This window comes from Callorhinchus milii, unplaced genomic scaffold (genome assembly GCF_018977255.1).
Source record: "Callorhinchus milii isolate IMCB2004 unplaced genomic scaffold, IMCB_Cmil_1.0 Scaffold3, whole genome shotgun sequence".
Taxonomy (NCBI): Eukaryota; Metazoa; Chordata; class Chondrichthyes; order Chimaeriformes; family Callorhinchidae; genus Callorhinchus; species Callorhinchus milii.
Genome location: NW_024704744.1, coordinates 54095276 through 54109724, shown reverse-complemented (window position 1 = coordinate 54109724; position 14449 = coordinate 54095276). Strand labels below are relative to the sequence as shown.

General features: G+C 39.5%; 1 long non-coding RNA gene across 1 annotated transcript in view; it reads left to right on the top strand.

The window, feature by feature from the left end:
• LOC103178942 overlaps positions 1-14449 on the top strand; it is a 45669-nt gene that overhangs the window by 17091 nt on the left and 14129 nt on the right. The window contains exon 2 of the long non-coding RNA XR_487920.2: positions 9962-10206. This is a non-coding gene — a long non-coding RNA (uncharacterized LOC103178942). The remainder of the gene's footprint in view (positions 1-9961; positions 10207-14449) is intronic.

Below are 14449 nucleotides of genomic sequence, written 5' to 3'. Positions count from 1 at the left end.
ATGTGCTGCGTGCCTCGTAGTTTAACTTACTGTACAGAGTATTCTGAACTGAACCAAGATAAAAATAATCCTCGCATTTGATGTACCTTTATTACATTGTCAAATGATCTCAAAGCGCTTCACAGGCTTTACTATAATTTGTCATGACTCGATATTAGTAGCAACCAATTTGGGCACAACAATTTCCCCCAAATAGCCATGAAGTGAATGATCAATGTTATCCAGAAGATTATTTCACAGAACACTGGGAGGAACTCTCTTTTCAAATAGTTTTATGGGATTTTTAACATCCAAGATTTAATTTGCATCGAAGGTAAATGTTATACTGAATACAAAATATGCAATTGTGGTGCTTTTATTTACAAAGCACTGAAATGTTACTGGTGTGAATTCAAGAAGTAATTACATTTAAGCAGGCTAGTCTATGCTACATTGATCTCAGTCGAGTGCTATTTGGGGAATACTATTGTCCCATGACCCTTGTCCTAGCGAGGGTGAGGGGAGAGAATAATCAGACGTCAGCCCTTTCGCACTGAGTTGAGGAACAACTTCTTCACTCGAAGGGTGGTGAATGTATGGAACACCCCAAAGGGCTGTTGATGCTCAGTCCTTGAACATATTCAAGACTGGGGTAGATACATTTCTTATTGAAAAAGGGATTAAGGGATATGGGGATAAGGCAGGGTTAGGTTATTAGCTGGAGTTAGATTAGAAAATCAGCCATGATTGAATGGCGGGACAGGCTCGAAGGACCGAATGGCCTACTCCTGCTCCTACATGTTATGTTATGTTAATATTTAAAGCAAAATGGTCTTCCAGACTAAGAAAATGGAACTTTGGACCTCAGCTCATTACTATGCGGTTGAGGTGCAAACCTGAATCAGCAGAGGGGAGAAATTTAGAGCAATCATTTATTAAAAAAGGAATTGTAAGACCGTCGGCCCCATAGTAACTGTATTGCTTTGCGTTTTGATTAATTGTGCCATGGTTGCAGTAATAATAGTATCATTTTGAATGATTGACATATGATAAGTTTCATGATTGCTTTATCTATTTGCCCTTGCAAAGCACTTTTGTTAATGTTTCACTTTTTGGCACACAATAAATCATAAATCATGGCGGACGTAATCTAACCCTCATGTTTGGATGTTAATTGAAATTAGGGCGGGGAGTGCTGCGATGTGGTGGCCTGACCAGTCTTGTCCAGCCCATTCCCTCCATTCTGTTTCTGTTTATTGCTTCTCTTCCCCTTCCTTGCACAAGCCTTAATCAGGGTAATGGGTTTCCACAAGTGTCAGATATTTGGCTGTCCAAAACAATATTATTTCCATTGCTCAGCGTCCACCAATACATTTGTCAAGATCTTTAAATATTCTTTTACATGAAAGCCACTGTATAAATGCATCATGTTCTTGGTCTCAAATCAATTGTTTCTTTAGATCTCAGTTTTGGCAAGAACAGTTTTGCCTGTTCAGTGTTGCATTTGTCACTATGATTGCAATTGTAGAAGTACTGAAGACGTAATATTTCCTACTACACATTGAAGTTCGAGGTGGAGAAGGGACCACACAACTATAATAAGAATTTATGTAATCAATATCAAATCTTCAATGCTCTAACATCTCAGAAAGCATTACAGGATGAATTGTTTCAAATATACTGACTGTAAATTTATAGGTTTATAGGTTGTAAATTTATCATGGAAACCAATTTACACCCAGCACAAACAGCCATGAAGTGAATAACTAATCAATTTTGTAGATGGTTGGCTGGAATACCAGGAGAAACTTCTTTATTTTCTAAAATTGTGTTATCATTGGATCTTTAATGTCTGCAACTCCAACAATAATCCCTTCAGTATTGCACTAGAGTATTAATTTGAGATGTGAGCTTGAAGTCCTGCCTTGGGTTTTATGACTGGGAGGACAATGACTGAAAAGAGATATTGTAATCTGCGCACTGTTAAGTGCTGCAATGTGGGTTCAGATAATTAATTTTCCAAGTGCAAGTTTTTGAGCTGAGCCACTCTGTGTAACAGAGGCCCTATGTATGGATGGAGCTAGTGAAGCTCTTCTTCAGGGAATGCAGCAGCAAATTCACTGAGCTCTGGTTCAACTCTGAGCAACCGGTTCACCTTAAGCATTGGAAACTGCTTAACCTCTTACCCTGCCCCATTCAGTCAGCTGTGCTGTGCAGTGTGGTGAGGACCCAACAAAGTGGGGGATACCAATGTGAAAATAAGTTGAACAAAATCTGAGCTATTTGTCTTTTTATAAGAAACTAATGCGGTTGCCCAACTTCCCTTTCTTGGAATTTGATGCAGTTTTAACAGACAAGAGAAATAGAGGAAGAAAATCACTTAGATAAGGGACAAGTTAGGACAACAATATTTTTACAGCATGATTGGAGGTCAAATCCAGGTCAGATCAAGGGAGGTGAGACCTGCTACTGCCCTATTAAACAATTACATTTCCAGAATCCTTTGCAATTTCATGCTCTGGCATGTCCAAGCTCTTTAGCTCTTGAGTGCATGGCACAGATATCGCTCAACACAAACAAAGCAATTTTTAATTTTTCACCAGACGTATCTCCTGGACCAGCCAGAAATGTCAATCAACAGATAGAACTGTTTACAATATGCTCAACTCTCATCAGTGTGACCCCTTAAACAAGTGTAACACTACTGGATGATCTAATTTCACCATATCAAAGACATTACCAGTTTGTTCCACCTTGTATTGACAAATAGTACAAGAAATGCTTGAGGTAGATTAAAAACAGCTGTGTGTGGTGAGTGGTCAGGTCACAGCAGTCTGCAGTGCAGGGTGTCAAACCATCAATGAGGTAAAAGCTTTAAAGTTGCTTGTGCCAGTAACACTGGATTGGAATTGGATAATCCATTCTACATTTCAGTTTTCATATCTCCTTTTTTCTCTCTGCTCTTCACAAAACTCTCATGAAAGTATTTTTTTCTACAGCTACTTTGATGATAAGCATGCTGAGACGCTAGCCTGCGTGGGGGGGGCAAAATAAATTCAAGTTGTTGTTGTTATTGTTCCCGTGATACTGAGCCACAAGAACCAGAGAGGTGCGAGCTTCATCGGCAGTGATTAGGGGCTACCGTCAGTCTCTGTTGCCTCGCTCCTGATCATTACTCTGTGATCTCCTCTGCCAGAAAGTGACATTATGTGATCGAATTGAAAATAGTGGAATAGCCTGCGATTGCTCAGTCCAGTGGGATGCAGGAATGGCCATTTGGGCATGGGAGAAGAGGAGTGGAGACCCATCTAGATTCACTGTGTATCACTTATAGGTGTGTGATTCTTGTGGGGGGGAGGGTGTGGAGAGGTTAGTAAAACTCAGTTAAAGGTCAACTCCTTTAAGACAAGCGGCTTGACTGACAGGTCCATCGGCCATCACGGGTGAGGACACCCCAATGAGCAGCTGCTAGACCCGAGTGGGCAGTTTCCAACAATGAGTTGGGAGAGCAGCCCCAAGCAGCTGGGAGGCCCCTAGTCACCCACTGTCTATGATATCACTGCCTCCAGGAGATGAGAGGAAATAAAGATTTTCCAACTCACTGTCCTAGCTCATATGGCTATACATACATCAAATGAGAAGCTGTGCAAATTTGCAATCATGATGATAATCATTAAGGTCATATTTTAAAGGAAAGTTCGCACTTTTTTTCTGCCCGTTCCTGCCGTGGTCTTTGTTATTGTGGCTGATAAGTCCAGCAAGATATTGCAAATGTATAAATCCAGTCTTCGATTATTATACGTAAGACATGCCACTTCATTATTGACTATTTATGTCCACTTTTTCTCTCATAAAGAAAGACCAGACTTCAAATATGATTCTAGTGTGCCAGCCTGGTTCAGAGGTGGCACTCTTACCGGGACTTGGTATCACATTGTGTAAGCTGACACTCCAGTGCAGCATTGGGGGTGCGTTGCAATGTCGGAGGTGCCATCCTTTCGATGAGACTTTAAATCGAGTCCCCTACCTGTCCAGGTGGACGTTAAAGATCCCATGGCACTATTCTATAAAAGAAAGGAGGTTCTCCTGGTGTTCTGCCAACAATTTTCACAATTAAAATTGGTTACTTGCTCCATGGCTGTTTGTGGACATAGCTGTAAGCAAAAGAGGCTGCCGTGTTTTGCCCACGAAATTCAGCCAAATCATTTTACAGTCTATTGTATAAAGCACTTTGAGATGTCTTGACAGCATGATAAGGAGCTATATCAATGCAAAGATTAATATTATTATTTTTGGGAAAGGTTGGTAAAATTTAGAAAATGATTGGATGACTCAATGTTGGAGTATCCTTGGGACATTAAAAGCCTCTGCTCTTCTCAAGCGGCTGATTATAACACTTTCCATATTTAGGTTGTAAATTTTTCTGTTGTTAATATGTTGTACCATAAGCCCAGAGTACACGGACATAGTATAAATTATGTTTTTTTTAATTCCTTTTATTCTTTTTTACACCTCTGTGGAACAGCGTTAGGTAAGAGAAAGTAAATTCCTCATAAACAGTGACAATTTTTGTAGCCTAATTTGTGATATTCCTTAAGTGGATTCCTTAATAAGGATTTTGAGCTATGTGAGTGGGAACTCTTTCCTGTAAATGGAAACCTATCACACAAGAAGTAGAATTTCCAAGGGTTGATGGGAATTCCAACAAATTGTTTGGAATTCTGTTAACCAGTTCATTTATAGTGTCCCATTTCAATGCCAACCTAACTAGTTGGTAGCGTATTCTTGACTCTGAGTCAGAATAATGTGAGTTCAAGCCCCATGTAGGAACTTTGAGCTCTTGGCTGATACTCCAGTGCAGTACTGGGCCAGCACTATGTTGTAGGGGTTGCTGATCTTGCCACTTTCGCCTACAAATACACAGTTACCACACTTTACAGAAAAAATAATACTGCAGCATTTTCACTCAAAAAGATTTCAACGTGATAAGGCACTATATCAAATGCAAGAATTATTATTATATTATTAGGAAATTTCAATATTTAAATGCCTTTATGTAACTATGGACATAGGTTTTAACCTTATAGAAATTAAGTATGTTCACTTATCTGAGATAAGAATCAACTTATTATAGGGTGACTCATTGTCAATAAACTAGGAATACCAGTTTTGCAACTTTTGTCACTGGGAAATCTGTCACTTCAATTTATGTCACAAATTGTGATTAATTAATTTTGACTGACCTACTTTGTTTGGAAACCATTATTTTAGTTGGTAAGTGCAGCAAATGGCCCAACTTCCTTCAATGGTTTTTGTGGCATCGGGGGTGGAGGGGGAGTCTGGCTATTCTGCTAGTTAAAAGTATAAATTCCTAACATATTTGAGTAATAGGAAAGCAATTCAAATGTGGTCAAGTCATGGATCACGCATTTAGAGATTGTGGCACAAAGCTTTACTTTGATGTATCTTGGTGCTGATTAAGCCAAGAGATGTCAACACTGGGGAAGAGAACATTTTCCAATCTACAACTGTGCAATGTCAGTATTAAGCATTGACAGACGTAAATAGCATAGCCAAATACAGAGGAAATCTCCCTCTCATCTGCCACAGTTTAGCATCAGAAGACCAGAAGAGTGTGGTGCCCTTCTGCACCAAACTATCTCCAGTCCCAATAATCTTATAGGCACTCAGTGACAATGCCATTTAGTATTGAATTTGGAGCAAATTTATGAAATAGGACTATCCCCACTAGGCACTGGACTGAGATACACAATTCACATAAGGCTTTTATAGCAACTGTATAGGGCAAACTTTCATCCCATTATCGGAACAGGATTCAAACCAGCTTCACAAGGAAAGGAGATTGTGCTAAGTCAATCTTTACCAGATGAGATAGTAAGAATCATCCCTGCATTTGGTATAGTGCCTTATCAGGTCAGATGGATGTCTCAAATCGCTTCACAGGATTTACATGACATTTGAACCCAAATCCTTCTGACTCAGATGTGACAAGCTGAGCCAGGCTGATGCACATCTAAGATTTGGTAAAGAGCCAGATGTCGAGAGTAATGCTCTCTTTAATTTGCCGAATAATGTGCCAAAAGCCCAAATGTCTTGAGATTGTGACATTTCCCCTTCCCACGCGAACCATTTTTACAGCCTTTCAGCATCTGATGAGACAATTTCAGGCAAACTTGTGGCGAGTTGACATTGTATGTTATGTGGAGTCCTGTAGCTCAATGGTTAGAGTACTTGCTTTGCAAGCAAGAGACCTGGGTTCGATTCTCGGCAGGCTGAGAACTTGGGCAAGTTTCCTTACTCCACACGCCTGATAATAATCCCTCAAGAAAATAAAACTATAATAAATTGGTCACTTCAAACCACTGTTTGTGGGACACTGCTGTGCGCAATTGGCTGCCGCGTCCGCCCACAAATATACAGTCAATTCACTTTACAGTGTGTTCTGTGAAGCGCTTTGGGATGTCCTCCCGACGTGAAAAGCGCTGTATCAAATGCAAGGATTATTATTATTATTATTATTATTATTTAGAAGACATGAAAGGCGCTATATCATATGCAAGGAGTATTATTATTATATTCCTACTAAGCACTTGTGAGGTCCCCAAACTTATTTTATTAGATCAATCCAGACAAAGGAGATAATCATCATCAAGATTATTCTTTTTAAATGTTTAAATGTACTGTTTAGCTAACGTTGAGTACAAATGTATTTTTAATAAAACTCAGTCAGATTCTGTGCATTATATATTGTGATGCAGTTTCAATAGTGTGGTTCAACTCCCAGAGCAGCTATTTACTTTGTGTAGCACAAGAGTCATGTATTTATGCATGTTGACATAAGTCTAGAATCTAAAAATCAGAATATCTCTAAAACCAAGAGAAGTTTCTGTTGTATCATTTTAGTTGCAGAATGACAATAGCTACCAACAGTGTCACTACTGACACTTAAAAGTTGGAGTTTATGACTTGCTTTGTTGTGTTCTGTTCAATTCTGAAGAAATTAAGGAATTCTCTAAAGAGGAATGAGAGTGAAAAGCAAGCCATGTTTGTGTAGCTCACACTGTCACCTATTATGATCTCTTTTGTTCTCGCAAGATTGAAGTGCACCAATAAAATTGGTCTTAATATTAGAGATGAGTAAACCTGATCTAAAAGATTACTCCTTTGATTTTTGTCTCATTTTGTATAATTTTCTTTACAATTACTATTGTCCCAGTCTGTGCTCATTTCTTATCTAACTTTCTGTAAGTTTTTAAAAATTAAGTAAATAACCTGTTTTGGTCAAGATTGAAATCCCACTGATCTTCTGTCAAGAATTTCTTCACAGGATGTCCAAAATAGTGTCAAAAGGCTAATAATAAGAATGAAATAGCGATTGTGTTTATGGCTTTACTCAATCATTGATTCCTTAGCTTACGTAATGTCATGGATCTCGAGTCAATGAGTTCATCCAATATATTACACCAAACATGATTGTGTATGATGGTTGCAATTATGGCACAACGTGTAGTCAAGTATTACTGTTAAAGATGGTTTCTGGTTGATACGATTCACATAAGAGGAAGAGGTTCCAGATGTTCACTTCAGAGTTCATTCTAGAATGTGTAATAAATAATATTAATAATAATTCTTGCATTTGATGTGGCGCCTTATCATATCTTCGCGATGTCTCAAAACGCTTCACAGAATATACTGTAAAGTGAATTGACTATATTTTGTGGGTGAAACACAGCAGCCAATTGCACATAGCAGTGTCCCACAAACAGTCGTGGATTGAAATGACCAATTTGTTATTGTTTTTTTTCTTGAGGGATTGTTATCAGGCGTGTGTGGAGTAAGGAAACTTGTCCAAGGTTTCGCCCTGCCGGGAATCGAATCCAGGTCTCTCGCTTGCGAGGCGAGTGCTCTAACCACTGAGCTACAGGACTCAGTATCAAGTATTTCTGAAATTAGTCCAGTTTCCTGGCCTCAGCCACTTATGTGCTAACTTGTTCCACTTGCTATTTTCCCTCTGAGTAAAGAATACTTTACTTTATTTGCCCTGAAATTGATCTTTGAAACTCTAAATCTGTATCACCTTATTCTGACGCCTTGGCATATCTGAAAGTACTGTTTTAGGTTTACTTTCTCGATTCTATTTAAAATCTTAAAGAAGTTTCCATCTGAGATGTCTCTTTTCAAGGCTAAAGAGCATTAATTCATCCAATCATTGCTTCTTCTGTTTGTCATTTTACATCATACTTTAAAAAGAAGAGATTTGAATATTACAATTTTAATCTGTTCTCCTACCAAATCCACAATCACAATACTTTGTCATATTTCCAGTGAAGCAGTCTAAGATGACTTGCTGGAGTGAATGGTGCTGCATGAAATCTAAGGATTATAAGGATTATAAATTTCAGATTATACGTCAGAGTGCTTCAGAAGTAGATTGCGTCGGATGAGTTGCCTCCTGCTTCCTTATTAATGAGTACCATTAGAATTCACTGAACTTTAGACCATATTGTGTATTAAATTCCCAGATGAATACAGAGGTGTGGCAGGACAAGTCCAGGTGGTAGGACAAATTGACAAAGCTGTTGAAAAAGGTTATGGGTTCCTTGGCTCTATAAATAGAGGCATAGAGTATAAAAGCAAGGAAGTTATGTTAAACCTTTACAAATCACTGGTTAGGCCTCAGCTGGAGTATTGTGTCGAATTCTGGGCACCACACTTTAGGAAGGATGTTAGGGCCTTGGAGACAGCACAGAGGACATTTATGAATTATACCACAGAGACTACAATTATGTTGAGAGACTAGACAGGCTGGGATTATTCTCCTTAATAGGCCATTAGTCCTGTATCTTACAACAAGAACTAGCATTTATGTAGCTCCCTTCGTGGAGTGCTTAAAGTGGTTCGTGGTTAGCACGCTTGCCTTGCAAGTGAGAGGACCCAGGTTCAATTCCCAGGCAGGGTGAAATCTTAGGCAAATATCCTTACTCCACACTCCTGTTTACCTAGCAGTAAGTAGGAACTCCGTTTATTAGTTGATTGGCAGATTGTTTTCCGGGGGTAATCCCTAAAAAAAANTGGTCCCTCAATCCATGACTGTTTGTGAGACACTGCTGTGGGTAATTGATTGCCGCATTTTGCCCACAAAATACAGTCAATCCAGTTTAAAATATATTTTGTGATCTGCTTTGAGACATCTCAATGACGTGATAAGGCGCAATATCAAATGCAAAGATTATTATTATTATATTATTAGAGCAGGGAAGGTTGAGGGGAGATTTAATCGCAGTGTTCAAAATTATGAGGGCTTTTGATAGAGTAGATAGGGAAAAACTGTTTCCTCTGGCGGGTAGGTCAGTAACCAGAGGATGCAGATTTAAGATAATTGGCAAAAGAACCAGAGGGGAGAGTTGTTACGCTCTGGAATGGGCTTCCTGATAGCTTTCAAAAGGGAATTGGAAAGGTACCTATAAAGGAAAAATTTGCAGGGCAATGGGGTAAGAGCAGGGGAGTGTGACTAGTTGGTAGCTCTTTCAAAGAGCCGGCATAGGTACGATAGACAGAACGGTCTTTTTCTGTGCTGTGTGATTCTAGAATGTAGCGCTTGCAGATCTCTGTGTGACTGTAAAAATAACATAAGACATGGCTCTGTGTAAAGTACAACATATAAATTGGAATATTCTAATCTCCTTTATTTTAAATATGTCTTAAACAATTTAGGCAATCTTTTCAGGATTGATGTCTTTATTGCAGAAATTAGTTTTACAATAGTTTTACTGTGTTGATTATGGAACACATTGGAAACTATTGAAAGAGTTCAATTACATTTAGACTGTTGCAAAAACAAGTTTTAGACTGTGGTCATAGGTTTTTAAAATACTGGTCTAATGAAGTTTTTGAGGAATTTAAAAGCAAGCCAAGAGAAATGAATTAAGGTATTTAACTTGTATGTATTTGTGTTTCTTAGGTGACCTTCTTCATTCTTTGGATGTCTGAGTTTGGTTGCAACTGAGGAAGGTGAAATGATAATGGGCTCTTTCAATCAAAGGAAGACCTAAGCACTGGATTATCTTCAACAAGACGACAGCACTGGATTCTCTTTAGATGTTCTGCATTGAACTTGAGGTTAATGAAATGTCACATTTACTGTAGGCGTTCGAGATGAGGGAAATCTCATTGGAGTCGTAACGGCCAATCTATTTCTACAATTAGGTAATTTTTTTTCATTTTCTTTGCTTCATTTTAAAAAGATAATTATCCACCTATCTGTCCAGAACTGCTAAAACTTGAAGCAAATGTTTTTAAGAAGTGAGTTCCAAAGGCTAATAATAAGGACAAAGTTGGGAGCCATGTCTTACAAGATGTGTGCGTGTGTGTGGATGCTATATGATTCTGTATAAGCAAAGGAACTACATTTATGTTAATGCTTCACAATTTATCACCATACAATTACCAGAAGTACTCTGGTTTCCAACCGACAGTGAAACTAAGGTGGTGTATGAGTTTTAACAGGTCTCAGCCGCATCACGAGATGGAATATTTGACACTCGTTGCATGTGCAACCATTTAAGGAGGTGGTTTTAAAAAAATTGACCAATCCCACAAAAGCACAGCTCACGTTGGCTAACAATGGAGCATTATTGGCAGCAGCATGTCGGATGTTTGCAAGCTAGACAGTCCTGCATTGTCAATAATAATAATCTTTGCATTTGATGTAGTGCCAAGACATCTAAAAGTGATTCACAAGATATATTGTAAGGAGGTGTGACTGTTTATTTTGTGGGTGAATGCGGTATCCAATATGCGTACAGCAATGTCCCACAAAAGCTGTGGACTGAGAGGGATTGTTATTTGGGGGATTGTTGGTTAGGATACCAGGAGAGACTTCTTTCGAAAACTGCCATGGGATCTTTAAAGTCCGCCTGGACAGACATACAGGAGACCTTAGTTTAATGTCTTATCTGAAGGACGACACAGCCAACAGCAGTTACACTTAATATGCCTTCGCTTTCAAATTCTGGTTGACCTGTTGAAGCTTTCCAATTTCCTGCATTTTCATTTTTCGTCTCTGCTGGGAATATGTCTGATTGAATTTGAAACCTCTTTTGAAGGACTGTTAACAGTTATACAGTAATTTGCTTATCCTTTGCATAACGACTTGTGCTGAATGATGAATCCACACATTATGTGATTGTTTCTTTTGAATTGAAATTAATTCTAAGCTATTTTCTGTTTCTTACCTTCATCACAGAATGTACTGTGAAATATAGTGACTATGTTTTGTAGGCGATTGCTGCAGCCAGTTGACACATAGCAAAGTCCCACAATTAGCCATGGAGTGAGTAACCAATTTTACTGAGGGGATTGTTGGCCAGGACACTGGGAGAAACTCCTCTATTTGAATGCTGCAATGGGATCTTCAACATCCATGCAAACAGGCAGATAGCACTTCATTTAGTATCACATCAGAAGTACAGCACCTTCGCCAATAGTGCACCCTCAACAATCATTTGGAGTATCAGCCTAGACTGTGTTCAACATGAGTTTTGAATATACAGCCTTCAGGGGTGATAGTGCTATCAACTGAGCCAAGCTGACACCTACAGTTATAGACTATGGACTATGATGAACAGATACGCCATGAGAGATGGAGTTGGGGTGAGGAAGATATTCATGTTTATGGAAGGAATCAGGATAAATTTAATTATGGATATGTAGGAAAGTTGTTGTTGAAAGGATGAATATGTTAGTTTTTGCTTGAATAGCATTGAGAATCAGGAAATTCACAATGTTGCCCCTAGCCTTGGGAGATGGAGTGTATTGAGTGAGATCCACAGTAAGGCAGGTTTCCTACTGTCTGTGAAAACAGTGTATTGATGAATTGTCTTTTCTCATCTCGTGTTTTTTTGTTCTTATGGCAATGACAGGGTGACCAAAAAGTTGTGATATTATCTAAAAAAAATCATAATTTCTTTAAGACTTATTAGACATTGTAATGATTTCACAACTTTTTGGTCGACCTGTACTTTGTGTCTGTTGACTGAAACTTATCTGGCTTCCCAGAGATCATTATTGGAGTTTTTTAGTTGAACGATGTGATGATTCATATAGCATGGGGAACTGAGATATAGAGCCTAAATATAATCACAGGAGTCGACTAGCAATTATTTTAAGTGGGAGTTGTTTGTTAGATGTTGGCATAACACTACTTATTTGATAAAGCGTCTTCACAAAAAGACCATCGGAGGGAGGATCTCAGCATTCTATATCTTTTACTCTTAACAATAATAAATAATAATCCGGCCTCACGAGCAAGAGACCTGGGTTCGATTCCCGGCAGGTGATCTAGTGCTTTTCACGTCAAGAGGATGTCTCAAAGTGCTTCATAGAATATACTTTGACATGCAATGTCTGTTATTTTGAAGGCTAAAACGACAGCCCCACAAAGAGCCATCAAGAGATCAATTTTATTTGGGGGATTGTTGGTCAGGACACTAGGAGAAACTCCCTTCTCTTTTTGAATAGTGCCCAAAACAACAACAACTTGCATTTATATAGTGCCCCTCATGCACGGTAGTATCCCAGAGCGCTTGATAGTGGTGGAGCATGACACCAAGCCCGGGGAGGGGGAGGTGACCGTAGACACAGTCGAAGAGGAAGGTCTTCAGGTGTGACCTGAAGATAGGGAAGTAAGGGGCAAGGCAGAGGGATAGAGGAAGAGCGTTCTAGAGTTTCAGGATGTAGTGGCTGAAAGCACTACATTGTGGAGTCCTGTAGCTCAGTGGTTAGATCGCTAGCCTCACAAGCAAGAGACCTGGGTTCGATTCCCGGCAGGGTGAAACTTGAAACTTTCCTTTCTCCACACGCCTGATAATAATCCCTCAAGAAAAAAAAGCAATAATAAATTCGTCACTTCAACTGTTTGTGGGATGCTGCTGTGCGCAATTGGCTGCAGCGATTTGGCCACAAATGCACAGTCAATTCACTTTACAGTCTATTCTGTGAAGCGCTTTGAGACGTCTAGAAGACATGAAAAGCGCTATATCAAATGCAAGGATTATTATTATTAAAGCGCTGCCCCAGATAATGGAATGGAGGGCACGAGAGACATGCAGAAGGTCGGAGCCAGTCGAGCGGAGGCAACAGGTTATGGGTTGGGGGGTAAGTAAGTCAGAGATGTAGGGGATGCCAGGGATTTTGGAATCAATCCATTTGGTGATAGGGAGCTAGTGGAGCCTGGCTAGAACTGGTGTGATGGGGGTACAGAGTTTAGTGAGGGTGAGTAGGCGGGTGGTGGAGTTTTGGATCAGTTGGATCCAGTGCATGATGGAGCTGGGAAGACCAGCGAAGAGGGCATTTAAAAAGTTGGGTTGGGAGGTAATGTCAAGCTGACAGACAGGATCTTGTCTCGCTGTCTCATGAAGAATGGCTCCTCCAACAATGTAGCACATCCCCAGCATGGTACTGCAGTGTGAGCTTAGACCTTTATGGTTGGCCAACAAAATACATTTTCTTGATTGAGTATTTCTTGATTTATGCCATTTATGCCTAGTATCGATCAAACACAGACTTACCGAGACTCGTGTGTATGGTTCTTCTTGATGTTCCCACAGCCATTTCCGGTCCGCGGGCCACAGGTTGGCCACCATTGCCCTAGACTATGAGCTCAAAGTCCTGATGTGGGGGCTTGAATCCATAAGCATATGACTCAGGAAACGATGGGTGCTACCAAGTGAACTAGGCTGACAGCAAAATTGTGGTCCTACTGTAGAAATCATACAATCATTTTAAACCCTGAATAATTTTACTCGAAAAAATACTGCAGGATTGGATCCTGGATTTTAAAAAAATCACCCAAATATGTTTAGTCACCTAATGATGCCCTTCCACACCTGGATAACATGTTTTTCTTTCAAACATTGTGGGTTAGTGCATACACTCAGAAACATAATACAAATGGTGGAGCTGGTCCAAGTCCCGAGATGGGTGAATGATTTTAATCTTTAGCTACATACAACTTTCCCTCAGGGGATTGATTCAGTGAGTTAGGTAGAGTCCCTGGTCAGAGTGGTTTTGGGGGCAAGGGAGGGATGGGTTAATGGCCAAATGACCTTTTCTTGTGTCATATTTTCTTATTTTCAAATGTCCCAATCGAGAGACTAGGTACCTCATGGAGAATCGACAAATTATTTATTTTTTAACTGACATTCAGGGATGTACTTTTCACAAACAGCACCAGAGAATGGGGCTGTTGTGGAGCCTTTTTTTTCTGCTGACTGTAGTAACTAAAGAGTAGTGTTTTGTAAGCTGTCTTAATCCTGGCAGCAGACTGCTTATTTATCAAAACAGAACAAGGAGGGTGAAAGTAAGGGACTTTCAATCAGACCCTTTTACACAGAAAAGTTAGCAGTAAAAGTCTTATCTGACAAGGCACTGCCTTATGTCAAAGGGAACA